Below are 19,758 nucleotides of genomic sequence, written 5' to 3'. Positions count from 1 at the left end.
TCCAGCTTCTACACGAGAAAAAACTATTAACAATTGACAATGTTCTTTTTTTCCATTTATTGATTCGATACGAAATACGATATACTACAGATTGTTTTAAATATGTTTGGATAGTTTATTATACACCTCTTCTACACCTGATCATACTTCTGGTATATCCCGTGATCTGCGTTTGCCCTTCTCTTCATTTTCTATGTAAACGATTTATGAGATATATCACTGTTCATTATCTTCAGTGTTTCATGCACGATCAAATTTGCCGTGCAATGTTTACATGAGAGCAGAATAAGATATATAGAGCATTTATTTATTCATGACAACTTCTGATATATTTAGTGAGGATTTCATATTAGAGTAAATAATTGTACTTTAGCACGAATTGTGATATTAATCATATGAATTTAATATATTTACAATGTTATTTAATATACATATTAATGTAATTTTCACCTCTCATAAACAAAGTGAAGACTAGATCTGTAATTGACATCACATTTATTCATTCAACATCTTAGAATACTTGATGAAAGCTACTTCCAGAAGCCAATTTGTCCTCCTTCTACTAACAATCATCAGATATGACTGCCGTCACGTGATAAAATGGCATTGTCTCACTCCACTACATTTAACAGATACATGCATATTTATACTCTTTATTCATCCCGTATAACAGATGCTTTAAAGAAAATGTCATCTCAAAATATTATTCAGTTTAGCTTGTTCCACAGCAGGCATTGTAAATGGACATACACATATTGGAACAATTGTATCTTCTCTGACGTGATTTAGCTTTCATGACGTCACGTTTCCCGATGTTGTTGATGATACTTGATAAGGTGTTATAACAGTTGTTGATGCACGTAGAACTGGCGGTGTAGCAGTGACTTGGACACGATGCTGTCAGGACCGTTGTAAACATGGAGGCGACCAGGAACAAGAGAATAAATGTGGAACGCATCATGGTGTCAGTGAGATTTCAAATACCTGCAAAAGAAGAAGCGTGATAAATGTTTCGTTATGATCATTGTGAGTGTGCGTCTTACAGTGAGAAAGTAAGCTTTATAACGGGAGAGGGAACTTTGTATGGAGAGAATAAGCAGAGAGAGAGAGAGAGAGAGAGAGAGAGAGAGAGAGAGAGAGAGAGAGAGAGAGAGATCTATGGATGCATAAAACCGGTGAAATAGACTATACACCGGATAAATAGTGAGGGAGTGGATTTGATTTAAAATACTAGCTGATATAGGTGTGCATGTGAATTCCATTAACCTCACTCAAATGAACCTTCCCTTATAAACGTCTTTGCACAATCAGGAAATGCAAAACACTGTTGCATAGGTTTCATTCTTTGTACATAAGGTAATTCGTAACCACTTAATATTGAATATAAGATACAAATGTAATTGTGATGTCACAAAGTAAAAATTGTTAATTAGATACATGTACCAAACTTGTACAGGTTTTCTTCCGATTGAAAATAAAAATCACAGAACATATATTTCTAAAAAGAATCAGAATATTTGTAACTGAATTTATTTTCCGAAATCTGCATAGGTTAAAGAAAATGAACCTAAAGTTTCTTGATATGGATATTTATCATAATGCATATAAGTTTAATCAAAAAGGCGTATTACCTGTGAAGTATCGCTTATGTATGGATTTTTTTCATTCTAGATAACTAAATGAAATAAACGTTTTATATAGTATTCTACTTGCAGATAAAGGTGAAGAAATTGCGACAGCAAAATTACGTCAAAGACAGTCCATGTACGGAATTCCCACAATAAGTCACCGATAAAGAGCTTTTCTGATAAACAAGTAAACTGAATCACACCTGTTTCCTAGTGCAACTAGTATATATATCATGATATCATATTCAGTGTCTTGTGATGTTGATGTTAAGTATTTCTAATTTGAACGATAACGAAATAAATGCTTATTTTAAAAACACTATTATGTTTTACAATTTCATTAGAACACTTGACAAATGAAATCAATTTGATAAAATTATATTTGATGTACACTATTGCAACTGCTTTTGAATAATTTAGAAAGCACTTGCATATGTATTGCAGATATTTGTATATACTTGATGTAAAAGTTGAACCATTTTGAATTCGATTACGAAAATACCTGCAAAATTTTACATGTTTTTCTCAACGTACAACGTAGTTTCTCAAATAGGTCATTAAAACTATGATAGCGTTATAGTCCTGTCATTTGAATAGAATAGAAGTGATCGAAATTACATTGTTGTAAGGATTTAGAATTTATTTAAAGGATTTGAAAATTATGTTAAGACTATATAGGAAAGCATTGATACATGTAGAGCGATTTTCAAAACCAAAACTTCGTGTAACGTATCTTTTGTTTAACTGTATTTTTCACAAACCATACTTGGGATTTTAGTATATCAGAACAAAGGGCCATGCTCTCTCCATATCTTTGGTTTTATACTATCTTACGTCCCTCTCGAAAAATTTTCACTCATATGGAGACAATCCCGTGGGAATCTTGGTTAGAATAGGTCCTCAGTACCCATTGCGTGTCGTAAAAACCGACTAAAATGGATGGTCCTTCGGATGAGATCGCAAAAACCGAAACCGCGAAAACCTGTGACACGGGACGTCAATTTTTGCGGTCTCATCCGAAGGACAGCCCAATTTAGTCGCCTCTTACGAAAATCTATCCTAACCAGGGTCCCCACGGGAGAAATAAACATAATAGTATAGGACATGATTTATATGTGAGAGTCAAATAAAAATAATGTGATGCAGAACTTCAGTAAGATCCTTCTAGACACCTGCTCCCACCTCTGATATATTCAGTGCTCCGTGTTTGCCCAACTCTCTATTTTGTATTGTTTATAGGAGTTATGAGTTTGATTACTGTTCGTTATCTCCACCTTTCATAGTTTGATCCGCTTCCACCCTTCTGATGGTGGTCAAAAGCTTAAATTTGATTTAAATTTCCAGCTTATAAGTATCATAGCATTGTGAATACAGATACAATCATTAAACATAGTATTTATATGATATATCTTCTATTTGAGGATGCTAGTTCAAAAACGCTAATCTGATACGAGTCCAAAGTATGGAATATAGGAGTGAATGATATAATGATATCAACTATTCTCGACACGTAGAGTCTGATACAATGAAATTATCAGTATATTAATGATTTAATGAATAATAATAGGAACGATTTACTGCATTATAAATGTACATGTCGGAGCTCATTTTAATGAATCATTCTAACCATTAAGTAAATTCAAATGAAAAATTCAGAAATTATTTTTCCGATTTTCTAAATCGTTCGAATGTTATTTTAAATCGTTCTAATGTCTTTTCTTTCTTAAATATTGTTGAAATTGTAAAAAGAACCAAATTTCCAAGTTTATCTATGAAATTCTTGGAGTTCTTGGCACACTGATTTTGACTACGGGCAACTCGTTTGCCTGATCGGGATATGGGGCTCAAGGCGAGTGTGACCGGTCGACAGGGGATGCTTACTCCTGCTAAGCATCTGATCCCACCTCTGGTATATCCAGGGGTCCGTGTTTGTCCAACTCTCTATTTTGTATTGCTTATGGGAACTGTGAGATTGATCACCGTTCGATATGTTCACCTTTCATTATTTAAGATCATCAAAGTGTAATAACTTTAAACATTTAACAATAGAAGTATCTTCGACGTGAGGTACCATTTATTTTCAAAACAGTCATAAGTATCACATGACTGTAAGAACACCAGAATGAAAGTTTTTCTACTGTTGCAAAGTGTTTTTATTTGTAAATATCTTAATATGTTATAATACAGCTCTTCTTGGATTACTACTAATCTGTAATAGAAGGAACGTTTAACGAAAGAAACCTGTAAGAATGAAAAAGAACTTTAATGTACTTTTTTGGATCCAATATATTTTTGACGTTATATGTTTTTGTGCCGTCCTCATGAAGTAGATGTTTCACCCAGTACCATCGTCGCCGATCTTGAATTGCAAATGATAATATATATCGCGTTCTCAAAGTCCAAATAGATTACATGCATAAATATACATGTTGCTACTAGCAATCAATGCAAATCTGCATGATACACGTATCGTAACGTACGCCTAAAGATAACTCGCCGTGAGCCCTATATCTTCATCAGGTAATCGGAGTAATCCGTAGTCAAAATCAGTGTGTAAAAATGTATGAAACACGTCAGACAGCATTTGACCCAATGACAGGCAAACTAGATCGTTATAACGATCATACAATATGTGAAATGCTGACTTTAAACGGAACTGTTGAAACTTATTTTGTCTCGATTTAAAACCTGATCATACGCAGAAGAAGCTTTTGGGTATCGAATTAGTTGACAAAAATAAACACTATATGCAGATGATAATGGAATATTGATACATGAATAATTGAAGTTGATGTTGGAGAAACTTAAGTCATCCCGTTTGTTAAGTTGTTAGTTTTCCGTTGATATCTATTTTCAGTAAGATATCCAAGTATGATGCAAAAGTGGACGACTCCGTGGTGTCTATTACGAGTTTACAGGGATATATCGAATCGACATATGAATGAAAATTATTATTGGTAATAGAGAAAACGTCGTCGAGATATCTAAATGTTGAGCCAAAAGCAAGAGACTTTTTCTTCTCATATAGAAGGTTTTAAATAAATTCTGCTTCATAAGAATATAAAAACAAGTCAGCTAACAACGGAGCACGTGCCCATGGGAATTCCGACAGACTGTTGGAAGATCTAATCACCAATGACTACGAATATATTGTCAATGAAGAACTCTAGCATATTTTTTATTTCAATTTCAGAGTACCAGTACTTGTTCGTGGAATTAGAGTGGTGTTTAATCAACAAACCACCTTCATTGGATGATTGTATCCATGTACTTTAATAATTGCCGAATGAGGGTACCCCATGATAGGAGTTACAACATTTTCTCTTTTATATAAATGAAGGGTATTCAGACACTCGGTGATCCTGTCTCTATTTCTAGAGAGGGACGTTAAAATATACAATCAATCGGAGATCCTGTGTGCCGGCTATTTTACACATGTTTCGTGGACAGTATTTTACTGTATTTAAGATTACATCTCTGATTTTTCTTAGAGGAGCTGTAATATTAGGCACCGGTTTTGAAATTTGGAAGATTTATTCGAGAACGTATTACCAAGGCGATGTTTACATGACTCCAGATATAAACTGGAGGGCTTCTATTTAGGCATATTTATCGAAGGGTTCATACTGGAGTAAGCATTGACTTATGTAAACATTTGTACTTCAGCACGAATTGTGATATATTATCATAGTAAACACTAGATAGCAAACCGACATTATACTTACAATGCTTAGTTAAAGATATTCAACAAGCCAGATTTTCTTCCCTCTGAAGCAATTATCAGACATATCTGTATTTATTTCGGTCCATGAGACTGATATACATGTACATGTATGTACTTTGTTTACCATCCCGTAATTTACACAAACCTCTAAAGAAATGATAACAATGCATTCAAAATTGTTGTACAACTCTTTTAATAAGACGTTTTTATTACTTAAAAATTAATTTTCGTCTCAAAATGTTCCCTTTAACTTGTTCCGCAGCATGCCTTGTACAAGGACATACACATATCGTAACAATTGTATCTTCTTTGACGTGATTTAGCTTCCATGACGGCACGTTTCCCGATGTTGCCGATAATAGTTGACACGGTGTTGTAACAGTTGTTGATGCACGTAGAACTGGCGGTGTAACAGTGACTTGGACACGATGCTGTCAGAACCGTTGTGAACATGGAACCGGCCAGGAACAAGAGAATAATTGTAGAAGAGCTCATGGTGACGACTGAGATTCTTAAATGATTGGAAAAAGATTGCTATGATCCATGAAAGTATGAAGAAATTAAAGTATTATGGAAGTATCATATTCTTGCTATTGTTAACAAGTATAACAGAATGGACAACCAAACAATACCTGATAAAAAATAAATATTGAAAGTGTGTAATTGATTTAGGTCCAAGCTGAAAGATGTTCTAGTGCATCCCACATCCCACAAACTATCATTCTACCACAAAGATATTTGCGAATTACAAAATGCAAATAACTTGAAATCAATTAATTTACATTTCGATGCTTACTAGGCACCTGATCCTCTAGTATGTCCAGGGGTCTGTGCTTGCCGTATTCTTAATTTTGTATTCTTTATAGGATTTAAGAGATTGATCACTATTCACTATCATCACATTTTCATTCACTATGTAGTATTGCTCTTTAATAAAAAGATGAAAATTTTGCGACAAAAACATTTCGTCACAGGCAATCCATGGTCAAAATTTCCACAATACCGCACCGAAAAAGAGGCCTACTGATACATGTATGTCTTTCATCGGATTCGATACGTTGGGACCTGTTTTGCGTGTAATTGATTTTATAAATCTAGGCAAGCAGCTACTGAAAATGAGTTGATGTTATAGGTGTTTCAACAGTCTCGTTTAAAGTCAGCATTTCGCAAATTCGTTGGTGGATTATGATCTTTGCAAATGCAACTTGACATTAGGCCGAATATCTGACTTATTTCATACCATTTGATAGGCAGTTTTTATATACTGATTTGGACTACTGATACTCCGTTTACGTGATTAAGATTAAGGGCTCACAGCGGATGTGACCGGTCAACAGGAATTGCTTACTTCTGATCCCACCTTGGAGTTTCCAGCAGTCCGTGGTTGCCCGACTTTAAATTTGTATTTTTCATGGTATTTATGATAATGATAAAGCGGCACCATTCATGTAAGGCGAAGATAACGAATAGTGATCAATCTCATAACTCCTGTAAGCAATACAAAATAGAAAGTTGGGCAAACACGGATGTCCATGAGAATTTCAATAGACTCTGGTGTATCCAAGTGTCCGTATTTGCCCAACTCTCTATTTTGTATTGCTTATAGGAGTTATAAGATTGATCACGGTTCGTTATCTTCACCTTTCACTGTTGGGAGACCTAATCACCACAAATTACGTAGATGTTGTTAATGAGGAACTCCAGCATCTTTTGAATATTAAATTCAAATGTGATAAAGATGGATCACTCGAAAAAGTTAGCGCAAATTGAGATCCAATATATTTCAAACTTTTGTACGTCTTGTTAGCTGGTGTATTTAGAAATGGATACAATTTATAGATCAGATTGTTTGTCTTGTTGTTAATGTACCGTCATCGTGTAAATTCGATAAAATACCCAAATATGTAGCAGATATGGGATACGCTATGATGTTTGTTTTACTGAGATATATCTTATCGTCATGATATGAATGAAAGTGAATATTGTTGATAGATAAATGGCAAAGTATTCAAATGTCGAGTTGAAGGCTACATGAAAAGTGTTTCTTCTCATGTACAATCTTTTGAAATACGTTCTGTCTCAAACGAATACCAGCACAACAAGAGGTCGGCTAAAAAAGGAGCACAATTCGTTCTCATGGCAATTAAAATCTGATGATCTATGTATATATTGTCAATGAGGAATTTCAGCATCTTTTAAAATCATTGTCAGAATACCTGTGCGTAGAAATACAGTTGTGTATAACAAAGTAATTCTTAGATAACTGATCACCACAAGGGTTATTTCCGAATTCCATTTTTATTCAAGAGGCAGCTGTCGGTGATGTCACAGAGATTGGTATTTAATTTATCGTGAGGAATGGTTGTGAAAGTATTGAAAACTCGTACGTTATTGATTTTAAAAAGGTTTTGTGATTTCAAATTTACTATAAGTACTTTGGAATATTTCAGAATCCACATTTGATAGATGGCACGCATATTTGTTTTTACATATCTACATGTAATACGAGATATTGATATTTCTCTTATACAAAAATGAATGATTTGTTGACATGCTGTAATGTAATTGACGCGGTAGATTTTCTGTGGATTATAAAGTTAAACGTTTACAAATTTTATCGAGAACGCTCACTAGAAGAAATGATACAATTAGTCATTGGTAAAGAAAATAGATATAATCCTAATATTCACATACACTATATACCATATATTTACAAATTGGAAGTCAAAATCTACATTCATTTTGCGAATGAAACTTACAGTATAAAAAAAACATAAAATAAAATTTTTAAAAAGAAGAGGAAATCAAAAATAAACAAACAAAGCGAAATTGGCAGAGAGACCATCATACTCACACTATACGTATTCGTGCAGGACTTGCAAATGGTGTTAATTAAAATATGTATTTTGAATTTATATAGAAATATCATATCTAATCTGAAAAGACATATGTTGTCGATATGTCTGGCTGTCTGTCGATCGCCATGGAAAGAAACTTGATATTAACATTTTGGCAACCCGCATTGTTTATCAAGAGCTTTTAAGCAGATTATCATCACTGAAGTTTGGAAGGCTGAAACACTGATTGCAGGCTTTTGTCAACAGGTGTGGAATGAAAAACTTTGATGATGATGAATATATATGGTATAAAACTTATACGGTACCAATTTTGATGCACCAGATGCGCATATCGACAAATAATGTCTCTTCAGTGATGCTCAACCGAAATGTTTGAAATCCGAAATAACTATGAAGCTTTAGAGCTAAATATAGCCAAAAACAGCGTGCCAAAAAAAAAGTGGAGCCAAATTCGTCCAAGGATAAGAGCTATGCATGAGGGAGATAATCCTTAATTTTGAAATGAATTTCTAAATTTTATAACAGCAATTAAATATACATCCGTATTTTCAAGCTAGTAACGAAGTACTTAGTTACTGGGCTGTAGAGACCCTCGGGGAATAACAGTCCACCAGCAGAGGCCTCGACCCAGGGGTCATAATATAAAACTTATACGGTACCAATTTTGATGCACCAGATGCTATAGTTCACATTTTAGCTTGCCTGTAAACTGTTGCGTCTAGACAAATATCAGAAATATGCAGCCACCTAGGTAATAATCAATGTGTCTCAAAGTATATATCAGGCAGTATTTTCTTTCATATGTATATTCCAAATGTTTCATAGAAAAGTATAATGTTTTCAATTGCATCATCATTGTTGTAGAATGTAAGAATGGGTATGATAGATTTAATAATGAGAAAATGACTATCATTGCATTTTGGTAAAAAAAAAATTAAGGCAACAGGGTTGATTTTCATCTTCTTTTCTGACAAAGATTGGAAAATTTATTATGAAACTTAAGAAAATGTTTTGCTTTAGTATTTCGTTCGTTTACTTGGTCAAGATATCGGGCTCACAGCGAGTGTGACCGGTGAACGGGAGATACTTCCTCCTGTAGTAGTTAGAGCTATACGGACCGTGGATATTGACCCAGATAACTCAATGGTTAGAGCACCTCACTAGTAATGCAGGAGTTCCGGTCTAGCCACATATTTTTCCCTTTATTATATTAGAGTTGGTGCCGTTTACCACCCCTGCACTGCAGGTTGTCCTGCCAGGGGTGAAACGAATCTGGGCTGTATGTCTTCAAGCGAAGACAAATCAATTGAGGGTATAGTAGTTAGGGCTTTACGGACCATGGCCTATCGGCCTGGATAGCTCAGTGGTTAGAGCACCAGACTGATAGACACTCTGTATGATAACGGTGTGTAGGTGACGTGTCATTGACAAGCACTCTGTATGATAACAGTATGTAGGTGACGTGTCATTGACTGACAGACACTCTGTATATATGATACCAGTATGTAGGTGACGTGTCATTGACTGACAGACACTGTATGATAACGGTGTGTAGATGACGTGTCATTGACTGACAGACACTCTGTATGATAACATTGTGTAGGTGACGTGTCATTGACTGACAGACACTCTGTATGATAACATTGTGTAGGTGACGTGTCATTGACTGACAGACACTCTGTATGATAACAGTGTGTAGGTGACGTGTTATTGACAGACATTCTGTATGATAACGGTGTGTAGGTGACGTGTCATTGACTGACAAACACTCTGTATGATAACGGCGTGTAGGTGATGTGTCATTGACTGACAGACACTCTGTATGATAACGGTGTGTAGGTGACGTGTCACTGACTGACAGACACTCTGTATGATAACGGTGTGTAGGTGACGTGTCATTGACTGACAAACACTCTGTATGATAACATTGTGTAGGTGACATGTCATTGACTGACAGATATTCTGTATGATAACGGTGTGTAGGTGACGTGTCATTGACTGACAGACATTCTGTATGATAACGGTGTGTAGGTGACGTGTCATTGACTGACAGACACTCTGTATGATAACGGTGTGTAGGTGACGTGTTATTGACTGACAGACACTCCGTATGATAACGGTGTGTAGGTGAATTACGGACGTTTCGGGAGCCCGACGTTTCGGGACCCGGATGTTTCGGGACTAGACAACACGTTTCGGGACTTCGATTAACATGTTTCGGGACTTCAGGTAACACGTTTCGGGACTTCATAATAATTTTGTTAGAAAATGACTAGATACTTGTTAAACTTTGTTTTATGTTTATAAATGGAATATTGGACAATTTGCAGTTTAGTAGACAAACAACAGATACCGGTGTGGGTGTACAATAAGTTCACAGTACACTACCTAACACGAAAGACCCGTGCTTGTTTATAAAAGTCCGTTATAAATATATTTGTATATAAATGCGTCATAGCACCTTAACATATTTTAAAATTATTTTCAAAATCCTTTCATTTGCATTACTACCCATTTTTATTTTTATTTTGAAAGATTCATTTTTATTTTGAACATCTTTCCACCCCACCCCCACCCCTTTTTTTGGTATACTTTGTAAATTAGCTATTGTAAACTGCTATATATATTAATTATTATATTTTTTCTTATTTTCAGTTATAACAGTTTTAGTGCTTCTTAACAATTCTTGCTGCTGTGGTTTAGATTCAGTGCTTAAATTTTATAGTGAAAGGCATTTGTTTATTTTGTATTTAATTGTTAACTTCTATTTATACAGTATGCGTGTATATATGTATATATGTGTTTTTGCATGCTTACTTTTGTGATATTTGTATTCTATTTTGTCTGTGATAGTCGGTTTAAGAGCTCTGTAGAGCTCATAATATTTGTTTATGCTTGTACACAGTGCCAACTTTAAATAAAACTTCAAAGAAAAATAATAAAGAGGAAAAAATCCTGACAATATACGTTTGTAATCTGAGGGTTGTTAACTCATTGTCGGGCGGATAAAACTGCATGAAATTTAGACAGGATGCGAATTTCACTCATTGCATGTTTATGTTTATTGAAAATATATACATATCATCAATAAAAAGATAAATCACATTCAAATTATATGCAATTTTTTTTTATTACAAAATTTGCCCCAACAAATGTTACCATTAATGTATGAAAAGTTCATTTTTGTTGTTTATTCTATCCCCTCGAAAATGGAGATATTGTTTTGCTGCATATAACATTATGTAAAACTTATACGGTACCAATTTTGATGCACCAGATGCGCATTTCGACAAATAATGTCTCTTCAGGGATGTTTGAAATCCGAAATAGCAATGAAGTTTTAGAGCTATTATAGTCAAAAACAGCGTGCCAAAAAAAGTATATGAGAAAAATCACTGATTTCATTTGAACATATTTCAATGTTATGATATTATCAACGAGAATCATTATCAGTTTCTCTCTAATTAAAAGACTATAGTGGAATATTTATTAATCTGTCATATTGACCTTAGCATAGTTCATTAAAGGGACACGGACACAATTTGAGCCAAAAAAATTCAAATTTTATTTTTCCATTTTTAATGTTTAGAATGCTTAGATTAGGTATTTCTAATTGTTAGCAAAAATTTGAATATCAGTGGTAAAGCTCACAATTCACAATAAAAATGGAAAAATAAAATTTGAAAATTTTCAGCTCAAATCGTGTCCATGCCGCTTTAATAGAGCATTTGTGATGAGCATCAATAAGTGTAGTGCTTTAATTGCTTACTTTTCTTATCTATGTAGTGCTTTGCTTGCTATGCAAATTCAATATCAGTACAGTAAAAACCAAATGAAGCATTTTTAAATGTGTTTTATTTAGCAGTACTTATGTCAAACAAACATTTACCATCATACAGTTTTCAATCACTCAAATAAATAAATGAATTATACAGTCAAACATTTTCCCCCAACACCGATGAAGTAACACTTAACACAACAGAACAGAAATTAACATCAGATGTCAACAGGTCCATATAACTACGAGCACATTCTCAGCAGCTGGGTGGTGCTGATCTGTCTGGCATTGTATTCCTCCCAAAGTTGGAATAGTTTACCGTTGAGTTTGGAGGACTGTTTCCTGTGTAGTCTCTCCATCTTCCCTTCTGTCAGCAGCCTGGCCTGCATGGGGATGGCAGTGACCCTGTGTACAGTTCTTGTAATAGGAGGTAAAATGGGACTCGTCCTCTGGAGTTCATTCTAGAGTTGATTTGGTTGTGCCAACCTTCTAGATCATTGTTTGTTCTTCCTGAAATAGCATATAAATCAAAATGTGTATAAATGCACCGTTTTACACGCCAAATACACTACCATTCAAACTTTCATATAATATAAGGGACGAGATCAAAAGTTCAACGTCTGACACAAAAAAATCTAAATTCACTAGTTTTCACGAGACCACTCCCCCCCCCCCAAAAAAAATCGAAATGAAACGAAATCTACCGAAGCGAAACGAAACCTATCGAAACTTATTTCATACGAGATGCCTGCTGTTGTAGGCACGGTGAAATAAATACAGTACGTATACTTTGGAGTATTTCTAAGAATTCATAATTTTTATGAATGTACACAGTACACGTACAAAGATTTATTTTGAATTTTTAAACTATAAATCATGCATGTGCTTTAATTATGATGTTACAGCTTGGAGATAATGAATTTGTTTAAATTGTGACGTTGTTTTCGTGATTATTTTGCCACAATTTATATGACGTTATAAGCGTAACGTAAAGTGACAACAGTACCGTGCGCGATGTCTATACAACTTCCCTGTGTGTCAAATAAACGTAAAACTATTCTACATGTGTACAAAGTATAACATTTATTCATGAATTACAGTTTATTCTAGTATTTCCGAAAGTTAACACTACATCTTTTCATTAATTAGATTAAAGTCAAATGTTCGTTACTATAATTTCTGGTATCTTCTAATCTCTCGATTGTGAATATATTAACGGTTTAAGGCATGAACTTCAAACTGAATATGAATCAAAAAATCAAAATACAAAACACTAAACATTTGAAACACATAGCAAAAAAGAATGGCAACAATTTTCGTTATTCAAATGTTTGTTTCATCAATGCGAGAAGTGATTAAAAATCGAATGGCCTTTGTCGGGTTTGATGTTCTATGTGTTCATCGGTGAAGTACGTGGGCCCTTAAGCATCCATGGCGCTATTTTTGCAATTTCAGAAACTGTATCCATGCACTCTGTGGTATATGAAAGTTGTATGAAACGTCATTTTCATTAGCCGGGTCATTTGATTGTCAGCACGTCGCCGGGTATACCCAGTTCGAGTCGGCCGGATTTTTCAGAATCAAGTATGCTAATTATAATATTAAATTTTGTATAATATTCAAAATCTTACTGTAGATTCATCCTCCTGTTCATCTTCATCATCGGATTCAGCAACTGATGAACCAAGGGAGGCTATTGACACGTGAAATGTGGCATCAGCTGCAGCTACAGACTGAAAGAATATAATATATTTTTATAGAAGTGTCTAATAGGGATTCATCTACTGAGTGTTCCTGACATGAAGAATTAATTTATCCATTTTAAAACCTTAATTGTCCTATGTGGAAGCAAATGTCAAGGATATTTCGTTACTAATTTCCAATTATATGTTCTTAATTATTTCAAGATGTTTAATACAAATGTTCTTAATGTTATTGCATTCATGTAAATATAACGTATACCAGTACCTCTTCTGTATCAGTAGGATTTTCCAAGCACCGGGCGCAAACCCACTGAAGGTCTTCTTGCAGTTTCCCTATTCGTCTATACTGGTCACGGCTGATTCCTGTCATATTATTAAAATTTGTGTTCCATTACATTGTTCATTTGATGGAATTTTTTAATCATTACTATACAACTGCTTTCCATTCTTATTTTTCATTAAGTAAAAGAATAAAATCATACCAGTATTACATGTTCTGTGTTGCCATAGTTCACATCCATCACACTGTATGGCCTCTTGTCTGGGGCGAACACTCTTATTGCATGCAATGCATTTGTCTGTGAGAATAAAAAAAAAATCAATGCACAAATAATTGTAATAATAACTTACATTTTAACTAGCCGATAATTTTATTGTATGCATGTGAAATCCCGACATCTATATCAACTATCCATAGTATTTGATACAATATTATTATTTTTCTATAAAGCTACATTGTAAGTACCTTTTAAAAAGAATAACGCATAACATAAGGAATATGAAATGTTTTATAGCGGTTTTCCAATTCGATACGACGTTGCTCAGAATCAGTACATGTGGTTCTATAAGATGTAATAAAAGTTTTATTTATAATAGATCATTTGTATAGAAGAATTACATATTTATGTTGATAACGTACATAGCATCTGCAATTTAACGTAAGATGCAACTCTGGAAGGAGAACTTGTTGCTTTTTATTTGCGACTCTATAAAATATCAAGCATGTAGAATCGAGGGATGGGGGTAGGAGCTGCCCCCATTTTGTTAAACAATGGACATATTATAATGCAAATAGTGATATATTTAAATTACTTATTGAAAAAAATATATCAGAATTGCTATTATTATTACAAATGTAGAAAACGTAATCAATATTAATATTTGATATATGACATTTAAGCGTAACAATAGAATACCATGCCAGAAATATTTTTTTCTCCGTCCAAGGAGTAGTTTTCCAGCTACATGGAATATATACTCCAAGACTCTGTGTCCATTCAAAGTTCTTAAATTGCGGCATATGAATTTTCGTTTTGAAATGCCTTTTGCTATATTAACTATGTCACCTCTATTTTTCTGTTATTTACGATTATTTATCTATATGAAAGAAGGGTAACATTAGACTACTATATTCTTTCAGCAAATAGAAACATGAAATGCACTTATTATGGGTGACAGAGAATGGGTGTGTTTCATATATAAATCACTAGAACAGTTGCAGGCTATATCTTTTTACCATCAACAATTAAGTTATGGAATGTCTATAGATCAGAGAAAATGTTTGGGTTTTTTATTTTTTTTTTAACCAAAAATTAACACAATTAAAAAAAAACCTAAGAGATCTAAAGATCTAAAATATATCTTAGAAATAAGGAACAATGTGCTGCATGTATGTTCACATGTGACATACAACTAAATATACACTGTACAACAAAATTTATCTGAAATTGAAATTAATGATGATTTACCCATCATATTTTTTGTCAATGTTCGTTAGTTAAAATGCTTCAAACAAAGCTGGTATAATATATAACAATCCAACCATCGAGTGGGACATAAAAATAAGATATACTATATCTTTTTTATCTAATTTAAAATATATATGCATCTAATTTAATTCATACTGACCTGACATCGTTGGTTTTCTCTTCAGAAATGAGATGTGAAGCCCCCATTGTGTACCAGGGGACTCTTCATTATCTCCTCCTAATTAGCACCTAGTCACGGAATAGGGAGAAGGATATGGGTGTTGTTGTTTTTACAATTTACACATTCAACGGAGGGCCCATTTAAATTGCTTTGTTATACACCCCCCCCCCCAAAAGATTTTCAATTATCCGAAGTTTGTATATAATAGCAAATTAATGTATAATATAAAATTCAGATTAAAATCAAATAATGTATTATCAAATCAATTATAAATCAGTGCCAAATAAAAAATAATTGTTGGTGCCGAAACATCTTAAAGTAAGTGCCGAAACGTCGTGGTACCGAAACATCTTGGTGCCGAAACGTCTTAATAATAAAGTGCCGAAACGTCTTGGTGCCGAAAAGTCCTGCACCCGTGTAGGTGACGTGTTATTGACTGACAGACACTCTGTATTATAACGGTGTGTAGGTGACGTGTCATTGACTGACAGACATTCTGTATGATAACGGTGTGTAGGTGACGTGTCATTGACTGACAAACACTCTGTATGATAACGGTGTGTAGGTGACGTGTTATTGACAGACACTCTGTATGATAACATTGTGTAGGTGACATGTCATTGACTGACAGACATTCTGTATGATAACGGTGTGTAGGTGACGTGTCATTGACTGACAGACACTCTGTATGATAACATTGTGTAGGTGATGTGTCATTGACTGACAGACACTCTGTATGATAACGGTGTGTAGGCACTCCGAACGGTTCTTTGGGACTTGTTTTGTCACTCTTCCAACAATGCTCTTCCAAGTTATTGTGGACTCTATGACTGACGCCTGCACACGTCTTAACCTATCTCGCCCCACAAATTTTTAATCACGTTTAAGTTCAGGAACATATCGGGCCAAGCAAGAACATCGATGCTGTTCGTTTGAAGCAAATTTTCTAAATAACTTTCATGTAACCCTTTGTGAGGTCCTCTATAACATATCAAATGGCGTTTCAAAATTCTGGATATTTTTCAAGGAAGAATGAACCTACCATGAAATTCAATCGTTCGACTCGCCGCAGCCATAAACATATCTGCCATGGTACATTGACAAGTACGCTTGTTGACGTGGCGTTGTCACAACTGGTCAACTACGAGGGCGAGTCAATAAGTAACTAGCCTATCCCATTTCCGATTGACCGAGACGGTCACTTTTTCTTGCCTTGTTTCAATACATGTTTTATACCTGGGTTCAAAATTGCACGCGTAATCGAGTCATTCTTTAATAAGATATTGAATGTTAAACATGGCTAGTGATGCAAAGGCATGTTTTTCATCCAAAGTTGAATACCATGCTATAATTCGGTACTTGTATTCAAATGGTAAATCAGGCAAGGAAATACATGGCGAGTTAGCCGATGCTTTTATAGGTCTTCTGCGACATTTTATGCTCAGGTCAAATTCTGGGTAGGGGAATTCAAACGCGGTAGAACATCTTTAGAAGATGAAGCCAGGTCTGGACGCCCTGTGAATGCCATCGACGAAGAAATGTGTAAGAAAGTTCGGAATCTGGTATACTCTGATAGGCGAATTTATGTGGAAGAAATAGCGCAGGCATTAGGCATTTCACATGGTAGCATTTCAACAATCTTACATGATTGCTTAGGTATGCGAAAGTTAACAACCCGTTGGGTCCCAAAATCCCTTAGCGATGAGCAAATGGCAACCAGAGCATCAGTATACAGGGCATTCATGAAGCTTTTTAGGTCAAAAGATGATTTTCTTTTGCGTATAGTGACTGTAGATGAGAGTTGGGTTCATTATTATTTGCCAGAGAATAAAGCTCAGAGTTGTCTGTGGGTAGGGCCTGGGTCCCCGAGACCAAAGAAGTTCAAGACGCAACCATCTGCTGGCAAGGTGATGATCACAGTATTTTTAGGACGCAAAAGGCGTTATTACTTTGGACGTTTTACCCAAGAAAAGTACAATAACTGGAGTGTACTATGCAAACTTGCTAGAGCAGCAGAGAACCGCCATCCGTGAAAAAACGCCGAGGTAAACTCTCTAAAGGTGTTTTGCTGCAACAGAACACCGCGAGAGTCCACACTTGCAAAGTTGCATGGATTCTGTAGAGCGAAATCGGTATGAATTAATACCACATCCTGCCTATTCGCCTGACCTAGCTCCTAGTGACTTCTTCCTATTCCCAAGCTTATAAAAGGATATCCGTAGATGTCATTTGCTGTCTGATGAAAAAAGCATGACGGCAGTTGAGGAGTGGGTCAATGGAAAGGAACCTGACTTTTTCAGTTATGGGGTAATGACACTTGAACACCGTTGGTCTAAGTGCATCACACTAAAGGGCAATTACATCGAAAAAGAAGAGGTGGATCTCCACCAGAAATAAGTTAGACTGGTTACTTATTGACTCGCCCTCGTAGTTCGTGGGCGATCATGTATTGATCTTGTAATGATTTCATGTTTTTCAATGTTGCAAGAGGCCTACAGAAACGGTGATCTAGAAACTTAACTATGGCTGATACACAATTAGCTAGCAGCGGGTGATCTAGAAACTGTTGCTGATCATGTGACCCACAGAGGGTATATATACAGCTGCAGCCAGTCAGTAAGTTTTTCTTTTAAGCCAAGCGGAGGAAGAAGAAGCATTATAACGGTTAGTTTGGTCAGGTGGATTGCCTAATATTGGAGGCTTGCCACAGGTGGATTGCCTTATATAAATATTGGAGGCTTGCCACACTTCTTTGTTATATAGGACCATTTGTTTGGAGTCTGACCACAGTAGTGGCTAGCATTTTAGAGGTTGACCTCCTGGAGGTTCACCTATTTATTTGTCATTCTTCCTCGGTTAGGGAAGGTGTAAGGCTTCAGAGGTTAGCAGTTCACTGTCCGTCCTGAATAAGGCATTAACACAGTAACTGCTGCTTCTGGAGTTGGACCACCTTTATTCGGCTAGGGCTTACCTCTTAGATAGTTGTTACTGCCTGAATAAGGCATATCTCTATCTAGAGGTGTATAAACTCATAAAGTAGTAATATAGGCCGACCAAGTGTGATTTTCCCCTAAGTAAGGGAAGGGTCTTATTTGTATATATTTGCAGACCAGTAGTTATATATTTAAATCACTTTGGAGAGGAAAACTGTATCATTTTGTTCAATCATTTTTACAGAGGAAAATTATTTACTTGTTGAATTAATTCAAAACCCCAGATCCTGGAATCAACCGGGTACGAACCCCCTTGACACGTTACAATCTTGTCTGATGATACAGTTACAACAAACTACTTGAAGTTTTATCTTACTGCTGATTTTGCATTTGCCATCAGCCGTAGAATTGTTTAATCACCACAAAACTCGTTTTTACCTTTTCATTGATTTTGAATAGCAACCGTGAAATGTAACTCACATAATGAAAGGTGAAGATAGAGAACATTGATCTCATGTCAATAATGATTGAATATTGTTTAACGTCACGCTCGGGAATATTTCACTCACATGGAGACGTCACCACTGCCGGTGAAGGGCTGCAAAATTTAGGCCTATGGTCGGCGCTTATGGCCATTGAGCAGGGAGGGATCTTTATCGTGCCACACCTGCTGTGACACGGGGCCTCGGTTTTTGCGGTCTCATCCGAAGGACCGCCCCCCATTTAGTCGCCTCTTACGACAAGCAAGAGGGTACTGAGGACCTATTATAACCCGGATTCCCGCGGATCATGTGAATAATGAACGAGGGATTTTCAAAACCAGCATGATATGGTGAGTGAAGTATGCAATAAAAATAAAAAAAATGAAAAAAGTTGTGTTGCGTTTCATAAGTCCATCCATTTATGTAGTTGCTAAGACAAAGTCATATTTGGATAACAATATGTTGTAAAAATTCATTTGTATTGTTTCAAGAAGTAAAAATCGAGAAGCAAACATGTAAGACTTAACTTACTTAACTTCCTATTGACCTAATCTGGTGGTTAAAGTGCTCGTTTCGTCACCCGGAAGCTCGGGTTCGATTCTCGATCCTGATGCTATGTCAAAACTAAGACGTTTAACATTGGTAGTGAATGTCCCTTCGAAGGAAATAAAGGTCACTAGTCCTTTGCATATTGCTTGTCATAAGTCATAAGTCCGTATCGTC

At 35.4% G+C, this 19,758-nt stretch overlaps 3 long non-coding RNA genes across 3 annotated transcripts; 1 reads left to right on the top strand and 2 right to left on the bottom strand.

Moving 5' to 3' along the window:
- Positions 1–478: 478 nt before the first annotated feature.
- On the bottom strand, positions 479–1,829 carry LOC130054263 (uncharacterized). Its single transcript, XR_008802558.1, has 2 exons — positions 1,632–1,829; positions 479–984 (listed from the first exon to the last, which is right to left on the bottom strand). It is a non-coding gene; the product is annotated as an uncharacterized LOC130054263 (long non-coding RNA).
- Positions 1,830–5,527: 3,698 nt separating this feature from the next.
- LOC125672198 (uncharacterized) lies at positions 5,528–8,242 on the bottom strand. Its single transcript, XR_007368877.2, has 2 exons — positions 8,207–8,242; positions 5,528–5,863 (listed from the first exon to the last, which is right to left on the bottom strand). It is a non-coding gene; the product is annotated as an uncharacterized LOC125672198 (long non-coding RNA).
- Positions 8,243–10,345: 2,103 nt separating this feature from the next.
- On the top strand, positions 10,346–14,170 carry LOC130054265 (uncharacterized). The gene is made up of 3 exons (XR_008802562.1): positions 10,346–10,439; positions 13,444–13,572; positions 13,971–14,170. It is a non-coding gene; the product is annotated as an uncharacterized LOC130054265 (long non-coding RNA).
- The last annotated feature ends 5,588 nt before the right edge of the window (positions 14,171–19,758 follow it).

Source organism: Ostrea edulis, chromosome 4, assembly GCF_947568905.1.
Source record: "Ostrea edulis chromosome 4, xbOstEdul1.1, whole genome shotgun sequence".
Lineage (NCBI taxonomy): Eukaryota > Metazoa > Mollusca > Bivalvia > Ostreida > Ostreidae > Ostrea > Ostrea edulis.
This window is presented reverse-complemented; position numbering and strand designations above follow the sequence as displayed.